Source organism: Chiloscyllium punctatum, chromosome 4 (assembly GCF_047496795.1).
Source record: "Chiloscyllium punctatum isolate Juve2018m chromosome 4, sChiPun1.3, whole genome shotgun sequence".
NCBI classification, from domain to species: Eukaryota; Metazoa; Chordata; class Chondrichthyes; order Orectolobiformes; family Hemiscylliidae; genus Chiloscyllium; species Chiloscyllium punctatum.
The window spans coordinates 11,464,218-11,491,064 of record NC_092742.1 but is presented as its reverse complement, the minus strand read 5'-3'; the positions used below and the strand labels follow the sequence as shown (position 1 = coordinate 11,491,064).

General features: G+C 41.6%; 1 protein-coding gene across 4 annotated transcripts in view; it reads right to left on the bottom strand.

The window, feature by feature from the left end:
- Positions 1–26,847, bottom strand: part of rps6ka5 (ribosomal protein S6 kinase, polypeptide 5) — a 252,857-nt gene that overhangs the window by 154,158 nt on the left and 71,852 nt on the right. Inside the window, exon 1 of one of the 4 annotated variants that reach the window (XM_072568074.1) lies at positions 1,802–1,820. The exons of the other annotated variants lie outside the window; for them this stretch is intronic. The gene's annotated coding sequence lies outside the window, so the exon portion shown is untranslated. Of the gene's footprint in view, positions 1–1,801; positions 1,821–26,847 lie in introns of those variants that run through there. 4 annotated transcript variants of the gene reach the window in all.

Genomic DNA, 26,847 nt, shown 5'->3' with positions numbered 1-26,847 from the left:
CCAGAAGAGCCAGAGATAGATTCGACTAATTCTATAGAATTCAAACAGCCATTAAATGGACACTTTAAACTGTAGCACAGGATTACAATTTGATAATGTGCAACAGGTATCTCTGCTAACTGATCACAACTTCAAAGGAAAGTAATGAGCATAATAATATATTTTGATCCTTGGTGGTGTCATGTAATTTGGGTACTGAGCTTTCAAATATATTTTGGAAATCAAAATAGGTAAAGAATGACTTGGCTCTAATTGGAATCTAACAGGAGGGCTACCTTGAACTATCTGAAAGCATAATTTTTCAGTTAGTTCAGACCCATGTATTAAAAATCATGGGGACGAACTATATTATATTTTAGTCACTATTCTCCTTAATAGTCCAAAGAGCAAAGATTTTGAGAATGATCAGTTCCAAAGACTTATTTCAATCAATCTGTCCTCATATAAAATTATTTACTGCTTCTCTCTCAAGAAGGAGACTTGCTGAGTGCCCCCAGCAACTTTCATTATTGTTTCACTAAACCTTTCATTGGTCAGTCCTCTTAATCTGATCTGGCTCAGAGCTTGACATCACGTTTTCCATACTAGTTAGGGCTGCTCCAAAGACCTATCTAATTAGTTCATTGTCCATATTTCCCCCACCAATTGCTATGACTTCACAGATATTTCATAATCCCTCTGACCTCAAATATGAATGAACGATTTTTATTTTACAATGAGAACAACAACAAAATACAGTGAAAAGTTTTTCCACTGTCTCCACGAGCCCTCACCATTTTGAATAGTTTTAATAAGAAGTAAAGTATAGCTTAAAGAGAGTCCATCAGTCCTGAGCCAACTTATCATCAACAACAATGTCTTCACCGCCATCCCTCCTCCACTGCTAGGCCACCATCTACACTGGACCAAACCAATGTTGAAACTGCCACTCTTCAGGTGCCATCTTTTGCCACTGGTCCGATTTTTCTCTGCCATGGTCTCGTCACCACCTGCATTGGGCCCTCTAATGTCTAAGTCACATCGCTCACTGTTGGGCCCACCTAATCGACGTCACTGTGATGCCCTCTGTCACTGCTTTGCCATCGTCAGCATCAGACCCAATCCATGATGAAGTCGCCAATCCTCAGGTGCCACCTTTCATCACTGAGCCTACTTTGCCGACACTGATGTAGTAGTCGGATGATTCCAATGCCAGGTCCCAAGCTAGCCCCAAAAAAGTAAGTAAGGGCTCACTCGAGTCCACGCTGGCCTCACTTGCTCTCCATGGGGTTCATGCTGGACCCATTCCCATATAGCAAGTTGTAAGTGTACCTGACAATAAAGCTCGTATTGTTCCTAAGGTAGCAATTTAGGGAAGATATTTCTGCATTTCTAAAAATGGGGTTTTAAGCTAATTTGGATCTGGGACAAAATCCCATGGTATCAGACTGAAAAAAAATGGCATTGATATAAGAGAATGGATCATCCAGATTAAACAGATGTGTCAATGCCTACAGGCTGCACTTTTTTTAAAGCTTACAAATTCACTGCTGAAATCAACACTTTGAAACACATCTCATTCCCAAGAGGCATGATTAAAAATCACCAAAGGTGATATATTTAGAATTTCGCCAATTCAGGTCACGTACGATTTAACTTCATATTAAATCAAGTCGGAAATCTTGCTGGATTTTATTCTATAAATAATTCAGCTGTCTTATGATATGCTGGGGCATGGCTCAGCAGTAGAGAGTGGTTCAAAGAATATCAAAACTGCTCATCATTACTGCTGTACCCCAAGTATTACATTTTCTTTACTTACATTTGTATATAGGAGCTGAACTCACTGGTCAGTGGAAAATATTCAACTTTAAAGTAGGTTGCTGAAAAGAGAGATATATTGCTGCAGTTTTTTCTCGTCTTGAACTCATCAGGCTAAATAAAAGAATCCTAAATTTCAAATAATCAGAATTTACAAAATAGGAGAAAAAGGATGTGGTCTGGTTGGAAAGTTGACGCTGAGTGGCCAAGGTGTCACTATGGCAAAAGTAATAGGGAAAGGCAGCCTTCCCAAACACCATACTAATTCAAAACATATGTAAGGCTTGAACACATCCATTTGTTTGAAAAGAATGGATCAGTGTATGTGAACGTATGTAACCTTTAGAAAGATTAAATAAGCCGTTTGACTACTTTGATGATCATCTTGAATTGGTTGTTAGTGCAGCAATTAGCACGTTGAGGATTGCTCAGCAATGCATCACGTCTAACACTGGATGTTTTGTGTTGGGCTTTGTAAGCGTGGGCTGATCGAGTAGGGTCTGTACTCTGCTTATTATGAACAACTAAAGCAGTACACTGTTAAGTCAATCAGGTAAAAACAATGCCTGCAGATGCTGAAAATCAAATACTGGATTAGTGGTGCTGGAAGAGCACAGCAGTTCAGGCAGCATCCAACGAGCAGCGAAATCAACGTTTCGGGCAAAAGCCCTTCATCAGGAATAAAGGCAGTGAGCCTGAAGCATGGAGAGATAAGCTAGAGGAGGGTGGGGGTGGGGAGAGAGTAGCATAGAGTACAATGGGTGAGTGGGGGAGGGGATGAAGGTGATAGGTCAAGGAGGAGAGGGTGGAGTGGATAGGTGGAAAAGAAGATAGGCAGGTCGGACAAGTCAAGGAGACAGTAACTGAGCTGGAAGTTTGAAACTAGGATGAGGTGGGGGAAGGGGAAATGAGGAAGCTGTTGAAGTCCACATTGATGCCCTGGGGTTGGAGTGTTCCGAGGCGGAAGATGAGGCGTTCCTCCTCCAGGCGTCTGGTGGTGAGGGAGCGGCGGTGAAGGAGGCCCAGGACCTCCATGTCCTCGGCAGAGTGGGAGGGGGAGTTGAAATGTTGGGCCACGGGGCGGTTTGGTTGATTGGTGCGGGTGTCTCGGAGATGTTCCCTAAAGCGCTCTGCTAGGAGGTGCCCAATCTCCCCAATGTAGAGGAGACCACATCGGGAGCAACGGATACAATAAATGATATTGGTGGATGTGCAGGTGAAACTTTGATGGATGTGGAAGGCTCCTTGAGGGCCTTGGATAGAGGTGAGGGAGGAGGTGTGGGCACAGGTTTTACAGTTCCTGCGGTGGCAGGGGAAAGTGCCAGAATGGGAGGGTGGGTCGTAGGGGGGTGTGGACCTGACCAGGTAGTCACGGAGGGAACGGTCTTTGCGGAAGGCGGAAAGGGGTGGGGAGGGAAATATATCCCTGGTGGTGGGGTCTTTTTGGAGGTGGCGGAAATGTCGGTGGATGATTTGGTTGATGCGAAGGTTTGTAGGGTGGAAGGTGAGCACCAGGGGCGTTCTGTCCTTGTTACTGTTGGAGGGGTGGGGTCTGAGGGCGGAGGAGCGGGATGTGGACGAGATGCGTTGGAGGGCATCTTTAACCACGTGGGAAGGGAAATTGCGGTCTCTAAAGAAGGAGGCCATCTGGTGTGTCCTATGGTGGAACTGGTCCTCCTGGGAGCAGATAAGGCGGAGGCGGAGAAATTGCAAAAATGCCATCCCGTATTCCCAATTTCTCCGTCTCCGCCGTATCTGCTCCCAGGAGGACCAGTTCCACCATAGGACACACCAGATGGCCTCCTTCTTTAGGGACCGCAATTTCCCTTCCCACGTGGTTAAAGATGCCCTCCAACGCATCTCGTCCACATCCCGCACCTCCGCCCTCAGACCCCACCCCTCCAACCGTAACAAGGACAGAACGCCCCTGGTGCTCACCTTCCACCCTACAAACCTTCGCATCAACCAAATCATCCACCGACATTTCCGCCACCTCCAAAAAGACCCCACCACCAGGTATATATTTCCCTCCCCACCCCTTTCCACCTTCCGCAAAGACCGTTCCCTCCGTGACTACCTGGTCAGGTCCACACCCCCCTACGACCCACCCTCCCATTCTGGCACTTTCCCCTGCCACCGCAGGAACTGTAAAACCTGTGCCCACACCTCCTACCTCACCTCTATCCAAGGCCCTCAAGGAGCCTTCCACATCCATCAAAGTTTCACCTGCACATCCACCAATATCATTTATTGTATCCGTTGCTCCCGATGTGGTCTCCTCTACATTGGGGAGATTGGGCGCCTCCTAGCAGAGCGCTTTAGGGAACATCTCCGAGACACCCGCACCAATCAACCAAACCGCCCTGTGGCCCAAAATTTCAACTCCCCCTCCCACTCTGCCGAGGACATGGAGGTCCTGGGCCTCCTTCACCGCCGCTCCCTCACCACCAGACGCCTGGAGGAGGAACGCCTTATCTTCCGCCTCGGAACACTCCAACCCCAGGGCATCAATGTGGACTTCAACAGCTTCCTCATTTCCCCTTCCCCCACCTCATCCTAGTTTCAAACTTCCAGCTCAGTTACTGTCTCCTTGACTTGTCCGACCTGCCTATCTTCTTTTCCACCTATCCACTCCACCCTCTCCTCCTTGACCTATCACCTTCATCTCCTCCCCCACTCACCCATTGTACTCTATGCTACTCTCTCCCCACCCCCATCCTCCTCTAGCTTATCTCTCCATGCTTCATGCTCACTGCCTTTATTCCTGATGAAGGGCTTTTGCCCGAAACGTTGATTTCGCTGCTCGTTGGATGTTAAGTCAATCAGTCAATCACCTGATGTGCAACCTCCGTACCTGGCATCACACCAGCACAGTTATATTCTTGCAACAACGTACACATTGGGATTTTTATAGCTTCGCATGCTAGAAAATTGCTTTATCAGGAAACATGTAAATAGGATCCTCAACACTTTACAAGCGTTTTGTTGAAATAGAGTGCATCCTCAAATACAATGGCTATCCTGGCCAGAACATTGTTCACTGTGCATCATGCGAATGCATAAATGGGCCAAAGGGCCACTTTTAATGCAAGTTAATGATGAAGTTAATAAGTCATTGGCTACCTCTTTATCAAAATGTACAGCTGAAAATTACTTGCTGGGGAGAAAATGTATACCCAAATTCAGAACAGTAATAGCAAGGTTAAGGTGTTATCCAGCAACAGTTTAGCTGTACAAATTAGGAAAGATCCAAAATGTAATCCCTTGATGGATGCTTAGAGTCACCTGATTCAGATGTGATATAGTACAGGAGATCAATTGAGAGCTTAGTGGCATGCTATTTGATAACAATCTTTCCCTCAATGCCAGCAAAACAGAGGAGCTGACCCTTGACTTCAGGAAGTGGACTGGAGGATACCCTCCTGTCTGTACCAATAGTGCTGAGGTGGAGATGGTTGAAAGCTTCAAGTTCCTCGGAGTAAATACGACCAACAATCTGTCTTGATCTATCCATGTAGATGCTATGGTCAAAAAGCACACTAACACCTCTACTTGCTCAGAAGGCTAAGAAAATCTGGTATATCCAAAATGACTCTTACCAATTTTTATAGATACACTATAGAATGTATCCTATTTAGATGCATCACAGCTTGGTATGACAACTGCTCTGTCCAAGATTGCAAGAAATTACAGAGTTGTGAACGTAGCCCAGTCCATCACACAAACCAGCCTTCCATCCACTGACTCCATCTATACTTTCTGCTGCCTTGGGGAAGCAGCCAATATAATCAAAGACCCCTTCCATTCCAGTTACACTCTCTTCCACCCTCGACCATCAGACAGAAAATACATAAGTTTGAAAGTACATACCAACAAATTTAAGAACAGCTTCTTCCCTGCTGTTAACAAACTTATGAACAGACCTCTTAAATATTAAAATTGATCTTTCTCTGCACCTTCTCTGTAGCTAAAGCACTATATTCCACATTCTGTTCTATTACCCTGATATATCTGTGCAATGTATGATTGCCAGGATAGCAAGCAAAATAGTTTTCACCATATCTCGATAAATGTGACACTAATAAATCAAATCAAATTAAAACTAGAGTTGCTATGGTGGTCTGCTGTACTCAGTGAATAATTGTAAAAGAAAATGAATGGCAGTAGAGTTACTTTTATATTAATCAACTAATATTTGCTAGGTTAAAATAAGTACACACAAGTTGCCCTTTATAATGGGCTAGTCTTGCTTGAACAGAGATATTGTGGCACCACTATTATTTAGATTTTTTTTCCAGCATTCTTCAGCTCAAATATAATTTTCACTGTAACATTTTGGAAGTGTGCACTGGTAATGTGAAGAGGACATCCGAGACCTTGCTCAATTATGGTTCCAACAGAGTATCTAGTTATCTCAACACAGGATGAAGAAAAGTGAAATCAAAGAAAAATAGGGTGAATTAGAGTCAAATTAGATGCACAAAGAGAAACGAAGGGAAGACACACTGGACTAAGAAATATGAAAAAATATTAAATTTGTAAATCACTAACAACAACTTATTGCATGCAGAAATTGCTTCCTGTCTAGGTCAATCAGGTAAATAGCATTATATCAACAAATATTACTTTATTAGAAGAGCTGTTACCCTGTCATGAGGTTTAACTTTCTTGGTGATTTAAATAAGCAACTAATGCAAAAATATCTTGTAAGTATCAGAGATAGTATTGGTAAGCTGTCATGCCTGGCAGGGAAATGATGGAGCAGTATAAATCAAGAAGTTCTGGAGTTTCGCAAATCAAAGTTAATCTTTTAAGTCCCTGAAAAGAGTGATCAATTTGCATATCATCAATGTGCATTGTTGATGTAGCATTATTTCTCAGCAAGATTTGGTCCTAGACAGGGTAGGTGCAGAAAGGATGTTCTCGATTACAAACAATCCAGAACCAGGGTTCACAGTCAATGGATAAGGGGTAAATCTTTTAGTGTTGCTGTGTACTGCTGTATATTTAACTGCACACTGTACAGGGAGCAGTGAGCAAGAACAGGACTCTGAGGAAAGTAATCAGCCAAGACCCTGTTAAGGCCCTCACAGAGACTAGAGGGGGACCTGAGTGGGACTGACACATGAACAAGAAGACAATTTTTCTCGTCTCTACTTAAATAGGGGTAAGGGTAAAATAATACCAAATGCCTCCATTATATTTAGTTCAGGTCTCTGATTTGCACATTCTGCAGTATGTGGGCAATCCCAGATGCTCCTGGCAGTGTGGATGAACATGTGTGCTCATTGTACCTCCAGCTGAAGCAATTCAAGCTCTGGACTTTGGAAATTGAGTGGCAAATGGGGGCACATAGTGTATTCACAAGGCTCATGGGTTTACGGATTGCATATTTCAGAACACAGTCACTCTACAGCTTAAGAAAGTGCAGGCTGAGAGGAAATAAGTTACATAAAAGCCAGAAGAAGAGGACCAGGTAGACAGTGAGGGAAATCTGCAGTCCCATTCCTGGGGGGGGGGGGTTCATGAAATCAAGAGCTGAGGATGCTAGAAGTCTGAAACACAGACAGAAATTGCTGGGAAAACTCACCAGAATACAAATAAGCAACTATGTGGAGAAAACAGAGTTAATGTTTCTAAGGACTTGCTGAGGACACATGAAGTTTCGCCAGCGATTTTGATTTCTAGGGGGAATGGGACATGCACAACTTTTTTAAAATAGATATTTTTATTAGAAATTTAACATTTTTACAAGTCTACAAAAATAAACAAAACTCTCAAGTACAAACATTGATATACAATTAAATCTTAAATATATAATAATAACCAAAATTTAACAAAAGAAAAATACCCAGAAAAATAAACAAAACTCAACTAACTACTAATCTAACCTACAACTAACCACAGTGACTATTTAAGTCTCTTACATTATTAAATAAGAGAAAGAGAAAAAAAACAGTGGATAACATAGAAATTGGGTAGTGAGATACATGCTTGGAATGTGTTAACATCAAATGTAACAAAACCCGTATTCGTGCGGGATTCCTCTCCCAAGGGGTCCCGGACCAGCCAGGTTCGTAATCTCAATTAAATAAAAGCCCTTGTTAGGATAGCCGAAATATCTGTATTCATATAATTCAAGAAGGGCTGCCATATTTTATGAAATAATTCGGTCTTTCGGTGCACCATATTTGTAAGGAAGTCAAGGGGAATACATTCCATAATTAATCTGTGCCAATGTGAAAGTCCAGGGGGGCCCTCAGCCACCCAGTTTACCAAAATATTTTTCCTTGCACAGAAAGAGAGAATAGAAAATAGTCTCTTCCCATGCATGTCCAGGGAGGATAAGTTCGAAAAGCCCAAAAGGAGAGATATGGGGTCCACTTTAATTTCCGTTCCTAAAATTTCTGTCAGGGCACTTGCTACTTTAGTCCAGTATCTACGGATCTTATGACAGGTCCATAGACAATGTACAACAGTGCCCACCTCTATTTTACATTTGGGACACACTGGAGATGCCCCTGCCTTAAATTTTGCCAATCGATCCGGTGCTATATGGGCCCTATGAAGTATCTTCAGCTGGATAGCCTGAGTTCTGTTACAGATGGTGATTCTTCTGGCGTTTTCCCAAATGTCATTCCATGTTTCTATAGAGATTTCTAGTCCCAATTCCTGAGCCCATGTTTTAAGCAGATTGTCCATATCTCCTGATACTTCATCATGTAGTAAATGATAAATGGTACTGATGGAGGATACCCCCATTGGTCGTAGTACTCTACATTCTCTATCTGATTTATAAAGACTATCTAATAAAATAGTCTTCTTCTGTACATAGTCTCGAATTTGGAAGTATCGATAGAGGTCTCCATTAGGTAATCCGAATTTCTTACGCAGCTGTTCAAAAGACATCAAGACCCTATCTTTAAGTAGGTCCCCTAGACATGAGATACCCCTGGGTCTCCAGAGTTTATAAGTGGCGTCTGTAAACCCCGTTTGGAATCCCCATGCTCCCACTATCGGCGCATAGGGGGATGTTATATGTGAGTTGCCCTCATTTTGCTGCATTATATTCCAAGCTTTAATTGTATTTAGTATTATAGGGTTTTTACAGTAATCCGTAATCATTTTCCTCTTGTCTGAAAATAAAAGGTTAATAAGTGGGCATTTTACTTGAGAAGCCTCGATGTCTAGCCAGATTGATTGTGGATCAAAAAAGACCCAATCAGCTATGTAACTTAATAAGGAACTTAACTGATATTTCCTAAAATCTGGGAAGTCCAATCCTCCCCTTGCCTGTGGAAGCTGTAGCTTCTTCAGCTTAATGAGGGGCCATCTATGATTCCAGATAAAGGAACCCAACCAGCCATATAGTTTACGTAGTGCCAGTCTTGGCAGCATCACCGGAAGCATTCTCATAGGGTATAGGAGACGGGGCAGGATATTCATTTTAATTAGTGCTATTCTACCCAGCCAGGAAATTGTAAGGTCTCCCCATCGCTGGAGGTCCTGCCTTAATCTTTCTAGTAAATGCACAAAGTTAGCCTTGTATAACTGACCAAATACTGGGGTAATAAAAATGCCTAAATATAAGAAACCCTCCAGGGACCAACGAAAGGGAAAATGGGATCCATCCACGAAGTGGGGTATCATAGCAAGGCCATCCATTGGCATAGCCTCAGATTTTGAGAAATTAATTTTATAGCCTGAGAATGCTCTAAATGTATTAATAACTTGGATTAAGCGAGGTACGGACATCAGAGGATTACTGAGGAATAGAAGAACATCATCTGCATACAAGGTAATTTTATGTTTACCTGTACCAATCCTCGGGGCCGTTATATTAGGATCAGCCCGTATAGCTTCTGCTAGCGGCTCATTATTAGCGTAAATAACAATGGCGAGAGAGGACATCCCTGACGGCAGCCCCTTCCCACACTGAAGCTATCCGAGCCTAATCCATTGATAACCACAACTGCTTTGGGATCACTATGCAATGTTGAGACCCATTTGGTAAACACCTGCCCAACGGCAAACCTTTCCAATGTGTAAAACAAATATGACCATTCAACCCTATCAAATGCCTTTTCCGCGTCTAATGAAACTACTACTCCTGGTATCTTTCCCTGATGGCAGGCTTGAATCATATTCAAAACCCTTCTAATATTATTGGATGATCCACAGCCCTTAATAAACCCCTTCTGATCTTCCTTTATGATATATGGCAGTACCCTTTCTAATCTCAATGCTAACATTTTAGAAAGGATTTTAAAATCTACATTTAGCAAGGATATTGGTCTGTATGACGTACAATCTTCTGGATCCTTTCCTTTTTTAAGGATCAGAGAGATATTTGCCTCTTTCAGCGAAGGCGGGAGACAGCCCTGACTATAAGTATAGTTATACATGTCCATAAGTGGACCAGCCAATATTTCTGTAAATTCTTTATAGAATTCAGCTTGAAAACCATCTGGGCCAGGTTCCTTACCACTCTGAAGTTGCCTGATTGCGTCAAGTATTTCTTGGACTGTTAGGGGAGCATTTAAGAGTTAGGTCCGGAAAGGTCAAATTTTTAAAAAATGATTGCATCCTCCTAGTCCTGTCTTCACAATCCTGCGATTTATATAAATCAGAATAAAATTTTCTAAAGATTGCATTAATCCTTTTATGATCACGAGTCAAAATACCCGTACTTTCTTTGATAGACGTGATAGTTTGAGGGGCCTTTTTTTTCTTTGCAAGAAATGCTAAGTATCTACCCGGTTTGTCGCCAAATTCATATAACCTTTGTTTTGCAAATAATATTTCCCGCTTAGCCATTTGGGTAAGCGTAGTGTTTAGAGCTGTCCTAAGGGCCGTAATCCTTTGCAATTTAATAATAGAAGGTCTATCAGCGTATGCAGTTTCAGCTGCTTTTAAGCGAGCTTTAAGCAGACGCTGTTGTTCTCCCTTTAATTTTTTCTGGGTCGCTGTGTAGGAGATGATCAAACCTCGCGCGTAAGCTTTGATGGTCTCCCACATCATTGATGGGTTGCTAGCCGTACCTAAATTAATTTCTAAAAAAGTTTTAAATTCTTGAGAAAAGTACTTTACAAATTTACTGTCTTTCATTAGGAAGGGGTCCATACGCCAATGCCGAGGGGATGTCCCATTATTCCTCGCCTTGGTTTCCATATATATAGCAGCATGGTCGGAAATTACTATACTACCTATTTTACAGGATGATATGGAATTTTAAAAAAATCGAGGGGGCAAAAAACATATCAATTCTGGTATTGCATTTATGTGGATTGGAGTAAAAAGAAAAATCGCTGCCCTGTGGAAGAAGACATCTCCATACATCCACTAATCCTAATTCTTTGTTCAGATCCACCAATTGTCGAGATCTGGGAGATACTCCTGCAGTACTCTTGGGAATCCTATCTATTTCCAGATCCATAATACAATTAAATTCTCCCCCTATATTTGTATGACGGGCACCAAGAGCCATCAATTTTGAGAAGGCTTCCGTTATAAATTTAAAGGGTGTGCCGGGGGGCAGTACAAATTTAAAATCCCATATTCTTCTCCATTTATAAGGGCTTTAATCAGAATATATCGTCCAGATTCGTCTTTTATCTGATTTAGGATTTTGAAAGGGAAATTCTTCCAACTAAGAATAACAACTCCCCTACTTTTTGAGCTAAAAGAAGAAAAAAAGGCCTGATCAAATCCACCCTGTCGCAATTTCAAGTGTTCTTTATCCAATAGATGTGTCTCCTGTAGGAGAGCTATATCAACTCTTTCTTTCTTAAGATTTGATAATATTTTCTTCCTTTTGACTGGCGAATTACTCCCCTTGACATTCCAGGTGCACCACTTAACCGACTGATCAACCATAACCATCCGGGCAAATCCGAGAGCCCTCGGGAGGGGAAACCCTATCCAAAACATCCCGAGCATACAGCATATAAAATTCACAAAAATAAAGGCTCTCTAATACACTCACAACAGTATAACAAAAATCTATTTCTCAATAATAAAAAAAACATATAAAACGTATTTAAATGGAGATTTTCCCCCTTGTTCCCAGGGGGTGTCACTTTCTTTCCAAAGGTCCATCGTATTCTCTCCCAACCAATGCCCCACCCTTGGCCCAGGCGCTCCTCAATAGGATGAGGAGAATTCAGATATAATACAAAGCTAGAGTTAACAGTGAGCACCCTACACCCCACCCACTCCCCCCCCGCCCACCCACATCTGGATATATTTGGTAATGTTAATACCACATATAAACATATATAACTATAAAATTACAACCTCAGCAAATAATAATTAAATACAATAAATCAAAATAGCAAGGGAAAAACAACCCCGCTCCAAGAGACAGAGGTAAAATAGAATAAGGTAACCACCTCCCCCCACCAACATTAACTAAACCCCCCGGCTTATATATATATATTATATACACACACACATACACACACACACACATATATATATATATATATACACACACACACATATATTATATATATATTCATACATACATCGTTAAATAGAGAACAAATAAATAAATCCCTCTCCCCACCCCCCAAGATAATATTAAACAGTCAGGTAAGAAAAAAGAAAAAGGGGGGGATATAAACCAGAGTAGGGGAAAGGCAAACCAACATCCATTGTTTCTTACAATTTATCTAAGAGAGTCCAAACATTCCTTAGCCTTTTCTAGCGATCCGAAGTTATACACGGATCCTTCATGGTTAAAGTGTAGCGTCGCTGGGTAGCGTAAGGAGTACTGAATATTTAAGTCCCTTAAACACTTCTTCGCCTCATCGAATGCCTTCCTCTTTCAGACCAGAGATGGGGAAAAGTCCTGGAATAACATGATCTTGGATCCTTTATAGATCATGGCTTGGGAACCTTTTCCAAGATTTCTAGAGGCTTCTAGGAGTATCTGCCTCTTCCTATAGCTCTGCAGCAGGAAGAGGACCGGGCGAGAGCGCTGGTTCGAGCCGGGCCCGCGTATTGCAACCCGGTAGGCCCATTCCACCCTTACCTGGCCTGATCCAGCTTCCAGATTTAAGAGCTGTGGCAGGCACTGCTCGAGAAATGCTGTAAGCTAGCCTTCCTCTTCCCATTTGGGAAGGCCCAGCAAACGAATATTTTTTCGATGACCTCGATAATCGAGGTCATCAATATGATTCTCTAAGGTCCAGACTTACCCGATCCACGGCCGATTGTGCTGTAGTTTCGGAGGTCGCAGCCTTTAGCTCCGCCCCTCCGACTCGGCGCTCGATTTCTTTAATGTCTCAGTTGTGCTTTTGCAGCGCAGCCGAGAGTGAGTCCCATCGACTTCGGGATACTTCAATGAAAGTGTCGATCTTTGCATCGAGTTTAGAGATCATTTCCACGAGGCTCGCCACCATAGGTAAGTCCCCCGGGGCGGCTGCGGACGCCTCTGCTGCAGCTAGAGAGGGTGGGGGAGGGGTTTCTGCTTGCTGAGAGCTGCGGGCTCCCTTCCCTTTAGTCATTTTTGCTGAAGATTAAATTGTTTAAATTCAACACTGAGCAACTAATTAAATTAAACAGTTATTTTAAATTATTTGGTGAGTGTGGTAGGGGTGGGTGACCCACTTTGCCCAAGTCTTGGGAGGAGCACTGTAGACTCAGACTTCCTGGGTTGCCGCCATCTTGGATCCCCCATGCACAACTTGAACATGTTACACTTGAAGAGGAGCAGGGATAACATCCTAGCCAGGAATTCTGCTAGTGCTATTGGAGCAGATTAAAACTACACTGGCATGGGAATGGATCTTGACAAGTCATTGAGAGTAGAGACAAGTTGAGCTGGAATTAAAAGTTAAAACACAAATGAGTGATTCTGGAAGGCAGGGACACATAAACCAGATAAGAAAGAAGTGAGTTTAGCACATTAAATGAAATACATTTAATGCAAGGAGCCTGAGGAATAACAGAGGTGAGCTGCGGGCACAACTAGGCGTGAGCGAGTATGATATAGTTATGACTGAGACTTGGATGAAAGGTGCGCAGAATTAGCAGCTCAACATTACTGGTTAGAGGTTATAGACAAGTTAAAGAGGGAGTAGAAAAGGAGGGGGTTCATAATATTAATCAAGGAATTGATTGTAATAGTGATTAGTGAATTAACGGAAGAATCATCAAACCAAGGTGTATGGGGAGAAGTAAAAACAAAAACATACTATTTTGTGTCTACCCTAGGCTGCCAATCAAACATCTGAGCAGTGTAAGAATAAGGCAGTAATAGTAAGGGATTTTAACTACCCAATACATAGTGGGGGAGATAGTGGTGTGTTGGTAAGTCACTAAGCTAGTAACCCAAAGGTTGATGCTAATGCCCTGAGGAATATGAGTTCCAATCCCACCACAACAGGCGATACTAAAATTTAAATTCAATTAAAAAGTCTTCTATTCTAAGCTAAGGTCAACAGTGGTGACTATGAAATTATCAAATGAAGCAAGCAATTAGGATTAGTTATTATTCCATTAGCTTTTACTGCAAGAGGATTTGAGTACAGGAGTAGATGGAATTGCGGTTCACAAGGAGAAGGTGTTAGCAATTCTATAAAGTGTAAAAATAGATAAGCCCCCTGGGCTGGATGGGATTTATTCGAGGATTCTCTAGGAAGCCAGGGAGGAGATTGCTGAGCCTTTGGCTTTGATCTTTATGTCAGCATTGTTGATAGGAATAGTGCCAGAAGACTGGAGGATAGCAAATGTTGTCCCCTTGTTCAAGAAGGGTTGTAAAGACAACCCTGGAAATTATAGACCTGTGAGCCTTATTTGGGTTGTGGGTAAAGTGTTGGAAAGGGTTATAAAAGAGTTAGGATTTATAATCATCTGGAAAGGAATAAGTTGACTAGGGTTAGACTACATGGTTTTGTGAAAGGTAGGTCGTGCCTCAGTGAGTTCTTTGAGAACGGGACCAAATAGGTGGATGAGGGTCAAGCAGTTGATGTGGTGTATATGGATTTCACTAAGGCATTTGATAAGGTTCCCCATGGTAGGCTACTGCACAAAATATGGAGGCATGGGATTGATAGTGATTTAGCAGTTTGAATCAGAAATTGGCTAGCTGAAAGAAGACATAGGGTGGTGGTTGATAGGAAATGTTCATCCTGGAGTTCAGTTACTCGTGATGTACTGCAAGGATCTGTTTTGGGGCCACTGTTGTTTGTCATTTTTATAAATGACTTGGATGAGGGCATAGAAGGATGGGTTAGTAAATTTGCGGATGACACGAAGGTCAATAGAGTTGTGGATGGTGATGAAGGATGTTGCAGGCTAGAGAGAGACATAGACATAAGCTACAGAGCTGGGTTGAAAGGTGGCAAATGGAGTTTAATGTAGAAAAGTGTGAGGTGATTCATTTTGGAAGGAGTAACAGGAATGCAGAATACTGGCTATTAGTAAGATTCTTGGTAGTGTAGATGAGCAGAGAGATTTTGGTGCCCAAGTACATAGATCCTTGAAAGTTGTCACCCAGGTTGGTAGGGTTGTTAAGAAGGCATACAGTATGTTAACTTTTATTGGTAGAGGGGTTGAGTTTCAGAACCATGAGATCATGCTGCAGCTGTACAAAACTCTGGTGCAGCCGCACATAGACTATTGCATACAGATCTGGTCACTGCACCATAGGAAGAATGTGGAAACTTTGGACCTTGGAAAGGGTTCAGAGAAGATTTACTAGGATGTTGCCTGGTATGGAGGGAAGGTCTTAAGAGGAAAGGCTGAGGGACTTGTGACTGTTTTCATAACAGAGAAGAAGGTTGAGCGATGACTTAATTGAGACATATAAGATAACCAGAAGGTTAGCACGAGGGCATGTAGCTTTAAATTGAGGGGTGATAGATAAAGGACTGATGTCAGAGATAGTTTTTTTACTCAGAGAATAGCAGGGGCGTGGAACGCACTGCCTGTAATAGTAATAGACTTGTCAACATTACGGGCATTTACATGGCCATTGGGTCAGCATATGGACGAGAATGAAATAGTGTAGGTGGGCTTCAGATTGGTTTCACAGATTGGTGCAACATCGAGGGCCAAAGGGCCTGTACTGCGCAGTAATGTTCTCTCTTCTATGAGTACTGAAGTCATGCTTCAATTGTATACGAGGTTGGTTAGTTTGTTCTTGGAATACTGCGCAGTGTTGGTTTACTCAGCTTAGGATCGATATTACTGCCATAGACAGAATGCAAAAATGATTCACCAGATTTGCTCCCAAGATACCAAGACTGTCCTACGAAGAGAGACTGACCTTTAAGAGTTTCGAAGGAAAGGTGATCATATTGAGACACATAAAAATACTTAAAAAGGGATAGATTTTTTTTTAGAAACTCACTCACAGGATGTGGTATTGCTGTCTAGGCCATGCATTTACTGACCATGCCTCATTGAGAAGATATTGATGGCAACACTTTTTGAACCACTGCAGTCAACTTGGAGTAGGTACACCCATAAGGGCAGAAGGAAGTTTCAGGACTTTAACACAACAACACTGAAGGAATGGCAATATATTTCCAACTCTGGATGCTGAGTGGCTTGGAAAGGAATTTGCAGGTGGTGGTGCTCCCACATTTCGGCAGCTCTTGTCCACCCAAACAGTAATGGTCATGGGTCTGGAAGGTACTGTCTTAGTACCCTCAGTTATTTCCTGCATACATCTTATAGACGGTGCACACTGCTGCTCCCGAGAATCAGTGGTGGAGGAACTGAATGTATGTGATTGCAATGTCAATCAAGCAGTCTGCTTAGTTCTAATTTGGAGGTGCCATGTTGGACTGGGGTGTACAAAATTAAAAATCATACAATAACAGGTTGTAGTCTAACAGGTTTATTTGGAAGCACTAGCTTTCGGAGCGCTGCTCCTTCATCAGGTGGTTTTGGACTATCAGATCGTAAGACACAGAATTTATAGCAGAAGTTTACAGTGTGATGCAACTGAAATTATATATTGAAAAAGACCAGGTGGAGGAACTGAACATATGTGGTTGCAGTGTTAATCAAGCAATCTGCTTAGTTCTAATTTGGAGGCGAGTGAGTTAGTTAGTGAGTGAGTTCATCACTGCAGGATTGCTAGCTTCTGATCCACTCTTGTAGCACAGTACTTATATAATTAGTCCAGTTCAGTTTCTGGTAATCCCCAGGATGTCGACACTGCTGCATTTATCATAGTGATACCACTGACTATCAAGGACAGTGGCTAGATTCTTGCTTGTTGGAAATGGTCATTACTTGGCAATTAAGTGGTATCTTCTTTCGATTTGTCATCCCAAGTTTGGATATTGTTCAGATCTTATTTCATTTAGGCACAGATTGCTTTGGTATCGGAGGAATTGCAAATGGTGCTAAACATGCTGCAGTAATCAGTGAACATACCCACTTCTAACCTTATGTGGATAGGCAGGAGGCTGGAAGAACACAGCAAACCAGGCAGCATCAGGAAGTGACAGAGGGAAGGACATTGATGAAGCAATGTCCTGTTGCTGAGATGACTGACCGGAACATTACAATTATCTTCCTTTGCACTAGGCATGACTCCAACCACTAGAAAAGTTTTCCACAGATTCCCATTGACTCCAGTTTTGATAGAGCTCCTTGATGCCAAACTTAGTCAAATTTCAAGGGCAGTCACTCTCACCCAATCTCTGGAATTTAGCTCTTTTGTCCAAATTTGGACAAAGGCTGTAAAAAGATCAGGAGCTGAGTGGCCCTGGTGAATCACAAACTGAGTATAAGTGAGCAGACAATTGCTACTTGACAACAGTGTTGATGACATCTTCCATCACTTTACAATGATCAACAATGATAGAGTCATAGAGATGTACAGCATGGAAACAGACCCTTTGGTCCAACTTGATCATGCCAACAAGATATCCTAACCTCATCTAGTCCCATTTGCCTGCACTTTGCACTAGTGCCTGCACTAGTTTGGATTTGTTCGGCTTTTAGTGTGCAGGACATAACTGGACAATTTTTCAAATGGTCAGGCAGATACCAGTGTTGTAGCTGTTCTGAAACAACTTAGTTTGCAGAGTAGCAAGTTGTACAGCACAGATCTTCAGCACTATTGCTGAATGTTGTCAGGGTTCACTGCCCCGCAGTATCCAGTGACGCCAACTGTTCCTTGATATCATATTGAGTGAATCAAATTGGCTGAAGATTGGTATCTGTGATACTGGGGACTTCAGGAGGAGCCAAAGACAGATTATCCACTTGGTATTTTCAGCTGAAGACTGTGGTGAATGCTTCAGCCTTACCTTTTACACTCATGTTTTAAGCTCCCCTATTAATGAGATAGGCATGTTTGTGGTGCCTCTTCTTCCAGCGAGTTGTTTAATTGTCTACCCTCAATCACAACTAGATGTGGCAGGACTAGAGCTTTGATCTGATCCATTGATCATGGAATCACGTAACTCTATCACTTATATTAGATTACTTACAGTGTGGAAAAAGGCCCTTCAACCCAACAAGTCCACGCCGACCCGCCGAAGCGCAACCCACCCGTACTCCTACATTTACCCCTCACCTAACACTACGGGCAATTTAGCATGGTTAATTCACCTGACCTGCACATCTTTGGACTGTGGGAGGAAACTGGAGCACCCGGAGGAAACCCACGCAGACACGGGGAGAACATGCAAACTCCACACAGTCCGTCGCCTGAGGCAGCAGTGCTAACCACTGTGCCACCATGCCACCCACTTGCTGCTTATGCTATCTTGTACCCAAGAAGGCCTGTATGTAACATAATCAGGTTGACACCTCATTTTTAGGCATGCCTGGTGCTGCTTCTGGCATGCCCTCATAGTGATTATAACATGGTACGCCAGCTGGACCTCACAGAATATAAGTTCTCTGATTGGACCAGATTAACAGCCCCAATCAGGAAGCCCTGGCTGACATGTAAAGAGTGAGTGTCAGAGTTATTGACACTCTGGTACCTCACTTTGTATGAAGCAGTACAAGAACCAATGACTCTTCATGTGTAATTGAAGGGTGACTTGGTGATGGGATACCAGCCTCTGTTGAATTATTTCAGTGGGGACAAGGACACAGATGATCCTGTTGAAACTTGCTTGTAACCATCATCTTTTGAGTTGGGGTAAGCATTTCTTACATCATGCCTTTGTTTGTGAAGCTTGATTTGTTTGACCTTGCTGTCGAGGATTGGGCCCAATATGTGGAAAGAATGTGTTATCTTTTCCAGGCAGCCAACATTGTGGCAGACAAAAAATGGTTAATTCACCTGACAACCCGAGGAGCTGCAGCATTTTCTGTCATTAGGAGTCTAACCTTCCCCAAGGTACCAGCTACTAAAACCCAGACATAGTGAAAGAATATTATGACCACAAAAGTCTCCCCTAATTGTGAGACACTGTCTGAGTGTGGTGGAATACTCCCCATTTGTCTGGATGACTGCAGCACCAACACTCAAGAAGCTTTACACCATCCAGGACAAAACAGCTCATTCAAAAGGCACTATATCCACGAATAAACACTCAGTCCCTCCACCATCAGTGTACAACATCTACAAGACTCACTGCAGAAATTTATCAAGGTTCCTTAGAATCTTCCAAAGCCATAATCATGGACAGTCCAAAGGACAAAGACAAGAGTAAGGACACCAGAACATGGAAATACCATTATCTGTATTTTGCACTGCAAGCCATTCAACATCTTAATTTGGAAATATATCATCTTCATGGCCATTGGGTCAAAATCATGGAACTCCCTCCCAAACTAGACTGGGTGTCCACCCACACCAAAAAATGCAGGGGTTCAAGACAAATATTCTTTGTCACTTTCTCAAGGGCAAAAAGAGATAGACAATAAATACTGGCACAGCCTTTTGTCAGCCACAAGTGGCTTGTGCTGGTCATTGAGTCCTTTTTTGACCAAAATAATTTTTTGCTGAATTATCTGTTTAAACGTCTGCCTCTGCTCATCTACGTATGCCCCTCCTAGTCATTTTTCCCAGTCCGCTTTAGCTAACCTTTTCTTCATTCTTCATTAACTGTCATCGTTGAAATTGATGAGACTGGTTTGAGACAAGAATTGCTCTCCTTCAACTGGAATTTGAACTTCTACCATCTTAGGATCACTACCTCTAGAGAACCCTAACTACAAGATCTCTTATTAATCCTACCTGATTACATAGTATTAGCTCCAAAACAGCCTGTCCCATGTGGGTTCTACAATGTAGTACTTTAAGAAACAATCCCTGATTCACTCTACAAATTCATTTGCTATGTTACCCTTGCCCATATGATTTGTCCAGTCAATATGCAGATTAAAATCGCCCACAATTTTAATACCCTTCTTATGTGCCTCCATTATTTCCTGATTTGTTCCATGGTGAGGAAACTCTTTGGTATCAACAGATGACTGTCACCCATAACTTATTTCACTTGTTATGTTTAATTTCCATCCAAAAGACATGGATCAAATGCATCCAGTTCATTACTCTCCACCATACTGGTACCTTCCTTCATTAGCAAAGCTACACCACCTCCTATCCTATTTTTGCTTTTTCTTCCAGAATGCCAAATACCCTTGAATATTGAGTTTCCAGTCTTCGTCACCCATTTCTTCTAAGCTTATCTATCAAGTCATATTCATTTAGTTTTATGTGTGCCATCAACCCAGCTATTTTATTAGAAATGCTACATATTTTCAGATATAAAGCCTTAAACTCTGACTTTTTACCATTAATACTTGGGTTCTAACTTCCACTGCATTCTTCTGCATATATTTTCTTCCCCCTCCTGTCACACTTTGATTGTGGTTCGCCTCTTCACTACCCTGTACCTCTGCTCTCTTTTATTTTTGACTTTTTGAAACTTTCCTTCAATTGAACCCACCCCTGCACTAATTAGTTTAAAGCCCTGCCTACAACCTAGTTATATGATTCACATTTGAGCATGTTTCAAATGAAGTCTGTTCCAAATGAGCAGCTTTCTTTTCCAGTGCTGGTGGCCAGTGCCCCAGAAATTGGAAGGCATTTTGCCCACATCAATCTTTGAGTCACATATTTACCTCTCTAACCTTATTTACCTCAGGCCAATTTACACACATATCAAGTAGTAATTGGGAGATTACTCTCTTTGTGGTTCTGCTTTTTAAGTTTAGCTCAGAGCTGCTTGTAATCCTTCAGCAGACCCTCTTTTCTAGTCCTATCTATGTCATTGGTACCAACATGGATTATGACAACTGATCCTTCCTCTCCCACTCCAAGTTTCTCACTAGCCGAGAAGAGATGCCTGAACCTTGGCAACAGGTAGGGAACACAATCTTTGGGATTTTGCTGCAGAAAACAGTATCTATTCCTCTAACAATGCTTTCTCTTGTCACTACTACAATTCTCTTGTCTCCCCCTAGTTGATTGGTGCTCTGGACCACCTTTCCATGGTCAGTTTGCTCATCATCCTTGCCCTTATCCACAGGGAGGGAGAACCTTGCACCTTTTGGACAGGCTTGGGATCCTCCAAAGCTAAATTCTGGATTCTCATACCTCACTCAGCTACATATTCCTGTATCTGGTTATGGACCAAATTTGATGTAATTAATCCAAGTGGTGTAACTGTCTCCTGAAACGGTGTCCATGTAGCTCTCACTCTTCCTGATGTGCCACAGAGTCTGCAGCTCAGAATCCAGCTCATTAACTCTTTGTCAAAGTTTGTCAGCTAATCGTCCATCATTTACCACATACTACAGCTGCAATACACCATCTGCCAGCACCTCTATTCTATTTAATTACTTTGAACTTAAACATTTTTTAGGTGAATTTCGTTACTATATTCTTCAACTCTAATATTGTCTCGAGATTTAAACCACTTGGTCAATCAAAAAAGAGAGGGAAGAAAAACCCACCAATCGCTTACCTGTTTTCCTATGACGCAACATTTCAGTTTTGACAGGCAGAAACAGGTTGCAGGGACTCTTAGTCACCGGCTTTATCTTCTGCTGCCACTGCCCTTCTCACAAAAGTGCACCCTTCTCATTATAAAGTTGCTGCTCCCAGTCTCAAACACACAGTTTCAGAAGCACAAGATCCTCCTATCTCGCTCTTTTAAATTGAAATTCTAAAATTAGTGGCTTAGGTGAGGTTTCAACCCACGTCCCTAAAGCATTAGACTGGACTTCTGCACTACTAATGCAGTCATATCATCATTATACCGCTGTGTTTTTGCATAGGAAGGCACTGTAGTAGATGAACCAATAAGCAGCAAGCAGATAAGAGACAAAGAAATCTAACAGGAGAGTTGAGATTTCTTTTCACTCTAATAAGTGGAGGTGTGGGTCTGGGACATTCTACCTGAAAGTGCAGTTGAGTCAGAAATATTCATAACATTTATGCAGTATTCAGATATTCACTTGCTTTACTATAGTCTTCAGGGGTATGAGCCAGAAAAAGAGATTAATTTTGTAATTTTTGAAATTGTTTGTAATTTTTATTAATGACTTGGATGAGGGGATTGAAGGGTGGGTCAGCAAGTTTGCAGACGACACAAAGGTTGGAGGTGTCGTTGACAGTAGGGCTGTTGTAGGCTGCAGCGGGACACTGACAGGATGCAAAGATGGGCTGAGAGGTGGCAGATGGAGTTCAACCTGGATAAATGCGAGGTGATGCATTTTGGAAGGTCGAATTTGAAAGCTGAGTACAGGATTAAGGATAGGATTCTTGGCAGTGTGGAGAAACAGAGGGATCTTGGGGTGCAGGTACATAGATCCCTTAAATTGGCCACCCAAGTGGACAGGGTTGTTAAGAAAGCATATGGTGTTTTGGCTTTCATTAACAGGGGGAATTGAGTTTAAGAGTCGTGAGATCTTGTTGCAGCTCTATAAAACTTTGGTTAGACCACAATTGGAATACTGCGTCCAGTTCTGGTCGCCCTATTATAGGAAAGATATGGATACTTTGGACAGGGTTCAGAGGAGGTTTACCAGGATGCTGCCTGGACTGGAGGGTTTATCTTATGAAGAGAGGTTGACTGAACTCGGACTTTTTTCATTGGAGAAAAGGAAGAGGAGAGGGGACCTAATTGAGGTATACAAGATAATGAGAGGCATAGATAGAGTCGATAGCCAGAGACTATTTCCCAGGGCAGAAATGACTAACACGAGGGGTCATAGTTTTAAGCTGGTTGGAGGAAAGTAAAGAGCGGATGTCAGAGGCGGGTTCTTTACACAGAGAGTTGTGAGAGCATGGAATGCGTTGCCAGCAGCAGTTGTGGAAGCAGGGTCATTGGGGACATTTAAGAGACTACTGGACATGCATATGGTCACAGAAATTTGAGGGTGCATACATGAGGATCAGTGGTCGGCACAACATTGTGGGCTGAAGGGCCTGTTCTGTGCTATACTGTTCTATGTTCTATTACTATACTCAGATCAATAGGCTGAATGGCCAAGTTCTGCACTGTAAACATCTATCAGTCTTAAGATAACTCGATGACTTTAGACCTTCGACCTGCATTCCGTCCGTCCATACTGCATTCTCAAACATTTAAGTACAGTGTTGCTGTTACTGTTTACATGGTCATAAATCAAACTATTTTGATCTTTACTCTGCCAAAAGGTACTGTTTGCTTGAAATGTTTTCAGTGTTTACACAGTCACTATTCATTTGTGAACAGACCCATTGTACATAACCAACTGTATATAATTCTTTTGTTTCAGGTTTACAGAATTTGTAGTTTACTATTTTAATTAAAACAGAATTGGAGACTCTGCAGCATGAACAACAAAGGCAGTAGAACAAAAAAAAACCTATAGAACAGATTATCAGAAGACTATTTTGGCTAACAACTAGATGCAAAATTTTGAAATGTTTCACTGATATAGAGATCTAGTCTCTCAATCACACCACATTTTTCACTGAGTAATTTAAAACATGCCAGTTGCTGAAGTACATTGTAAGAACTCATAATCTGGAAAGGAGAGGTGGAGATCTGTAAAGAAAACATTTTAGTTTTTCAGCTAATGAAAGTTAAGCGTTTTTGTTACTAATGAAACTGAAAAATTAATACTTCTCCCATTGGAAATTACAAGACTGTAAAGTTAAAAATGGTATAAGATGGTAAGACACAGGATTGTAAGACTGTGTCTTACAATCTTTTACTCCGCAACCACCTGATGAAGGAGCAGCGCTCCGAAGGTTAGTGCTTACAATTAAGCCTGTTGGACTTATAACCTGGTGTTGTATGATTTTTAACTTTGTACACCCCAGTCCAACACCAGCATCTTCAAATCATGAGACTGTAAAGATTTGGATTAAACACATACCCAAATAATATCACACTAACTTCAAATTTGAATTTTTTTTTAAAAAAAGAGAAGCCTGAGAGAAATGAGCAGTTTCAAAATTGTGGTAAAATATATTGCAGATTACAGCTTTGATTTCAATATGGTGAAGGTGCAAGGAATAGCTGGAGCACTTGGATGGTGTGTTTGCAGCTTAGAAAAGAGGTAGTGGTAAGGACAAGTTCATAAGCTGCAAGAGGAACACCAAGGCTGTAGTGTTTTGAGTAAAAAGAAGCAGAATGTGCCAGAAAGGAGCAGAAAACTTAACAAATAAAGTAACTGGACACTGGTACAAGGCAATATCAGGAATAAATAGCAAAAGGTTAAAACTAAAAGGCATGATATCTAAATGCATACTATACTCCCATTAAAATTAATGACTTAATGGCATAGATAGAGTAAATGTGGGTAGCCACTGTAGTTGCAGAGTGACCAAGGCTGTCAATTAAATATTCCAAGATAACTGACTTTGAAAATAGATAAACAATGGAGAAAATTGGAGGGAGGTTAGGCCTGATAAAAGCAGAATGGATTAAAGTCAGCAGAGGAAAACGAAGTTTAGCTCAGAGAATCAAGATGAAGGAAACAGCTTTGGTAGTGCCAAGAGATGGGCAGAAAACGCTGGTAGGAGGAGTTAATAGGCCTCTTAACAGCCATTGAATAGTTGAGCAGAGTGTAAATTAGGAAATTAGAAGTGCATGTAGCAAAAAGAATATAGTAATCATGGGTAACTTTAAATTTTCATTCAGACTGAACAAACTAAATTTGTAGCAATGTTAAGCAAGTTTATAAAATGCCTTCAACAGTTTTCCAGCCCATTACGTCAAGAAACCAACAAACTATTTTATATATAGTGTTATACAATGGAGACAAGAATAGTTAGTTGCCTATAGATCCACAATTCTTTAACATTATTTTATTTAAGTCATTCACAATGACTACATATTGCTTTAAAGAATTTTTAAAAATCCACAAGGCAAGTCAATTAACTTCTCTTGTTAGGCAAGGTTAAAGATATAGTTCATTAAAGGAACAGGCTTATAGTCTTATGTGCAAAGGACCCATATTTACTTCTTTTGTTGAATTCTAATATCCTCCCAACCCTCATTCAATAGGCCACGAGGACAATGCCTGTAATCTTCTTTGACTGTGTTGTGGGATATTTTAGGTCCACCTTAGAGAACAGATGAGCTCGTCCTTTAAGGTCAAATATAAAATCAAAGTAATTAGCAGACTATTGCATTTACCAGTGGTTTGATTTTATTGTCAATCTGAGTGGGAGACAGCGGACAAAGTTCAGCATGACTCATTCCAGTATTCGACAAGACAAGTATATGTGTGTCCTGAAATACAAATGAAGCTCTTATATTTCATTTATGAAATACAGATTCTAGTTTCCCTGTGTTGCGATAAGTCATCTCTGTTATCAGTTGAAAGATTCAAGGACAAGGCGGAGGAACTGCCATTGCTCCCATTCCAAACCATATTTGGATCAGTATATCAATATGACTTTGTGAAGGAGCAGTGCTCCGAAAGCTAGTGAGTTTGAATAAACTTGTTAGATTATAACCTAGTGTCGTGTGACGTCTGACTCTGTCCACCACAGTCCAACCCCAGCACCTGCACATTAGATCAATATGGATCTGATTGGGCTTCAAAACCTGAACCACATGGTTGAGCAGGATCCTACTTAGGCTCAAATTGGACAGGTCATTTTAGCCAGTAACTGAGAAGGTGGCTGCCATGTAAATCTGCATTTTCCAAGAAGAGGCACTAACATCAGGGAAGTAGAGAAAATACTTTATTACTGTAATTTTATTTGAGTTCTCAAAGAAAGCCTGTTTCTTCCATCTACTAAATGCACTTTCCACTGAGTTCAGAGCCATTAAACCAATATCAGAAGTGACAATAACTTAAACTGATGTAAACTTAATAATCTATTTTAAGGTTGAATCAATGTCAGAAAAAGTATTGAAGCAGAATATCCCGAGGCCTTGTTCAATGTAGCTGCTTCAATGTCAGCAAAGTAAAGAAGCTGGTCATCGACTTCAGGAAGTGGACTAGAGAACATGGCCCTGTCTGTATCAATGGTGCTGAGATGCAGGTGGTTGAGCTTCAAGCTCCTAGGAGTAAATATCACCAACAGTCTGTCCTCGTCCATTCACATCAAAACTTCAGTAAAGAAATCACAACAATGCTGCTACTTCCTCAGAAGGTTAAGGAATTTCAACATGTCCACAATGACGCTTTCCAATTTTGACAGATGCACCACAGAAAGCATCCTACCTGGATGCATCACAGCCTCATATGGGAACTGCTCTGCCAAGGACCACAAGAAATTAGAGAGTTAGAAACATAGCCCAGTTCATCATGAAAACCAGCCTTCTTTTCACTGGCTTGGTCTACAATCCTGAGGCAGCAGGAAAAGCTGTCACTATAATCAAAGACCCCTCCCACCCCAGTTATACTCTCTTCCACCCTCTTCCATCAGGTGGAAGAAACAAAAGTTGAAAACACATACCAACAGATTCAAGAATAGCTTCTTCCCTGCTGTTATCAGATTTATGAACAGACCTCTCATACATCTTTCTCTGAACCTTCTCTGTAGCTGTAACACTATATTCTGTTCTACTACCCTGATGTACTTATGTAAGGTATAATTTGTCTAGTTAGCATGCAAAACAATACTTTTCATTGCATCTTGGTACATGTGACAATAATAAA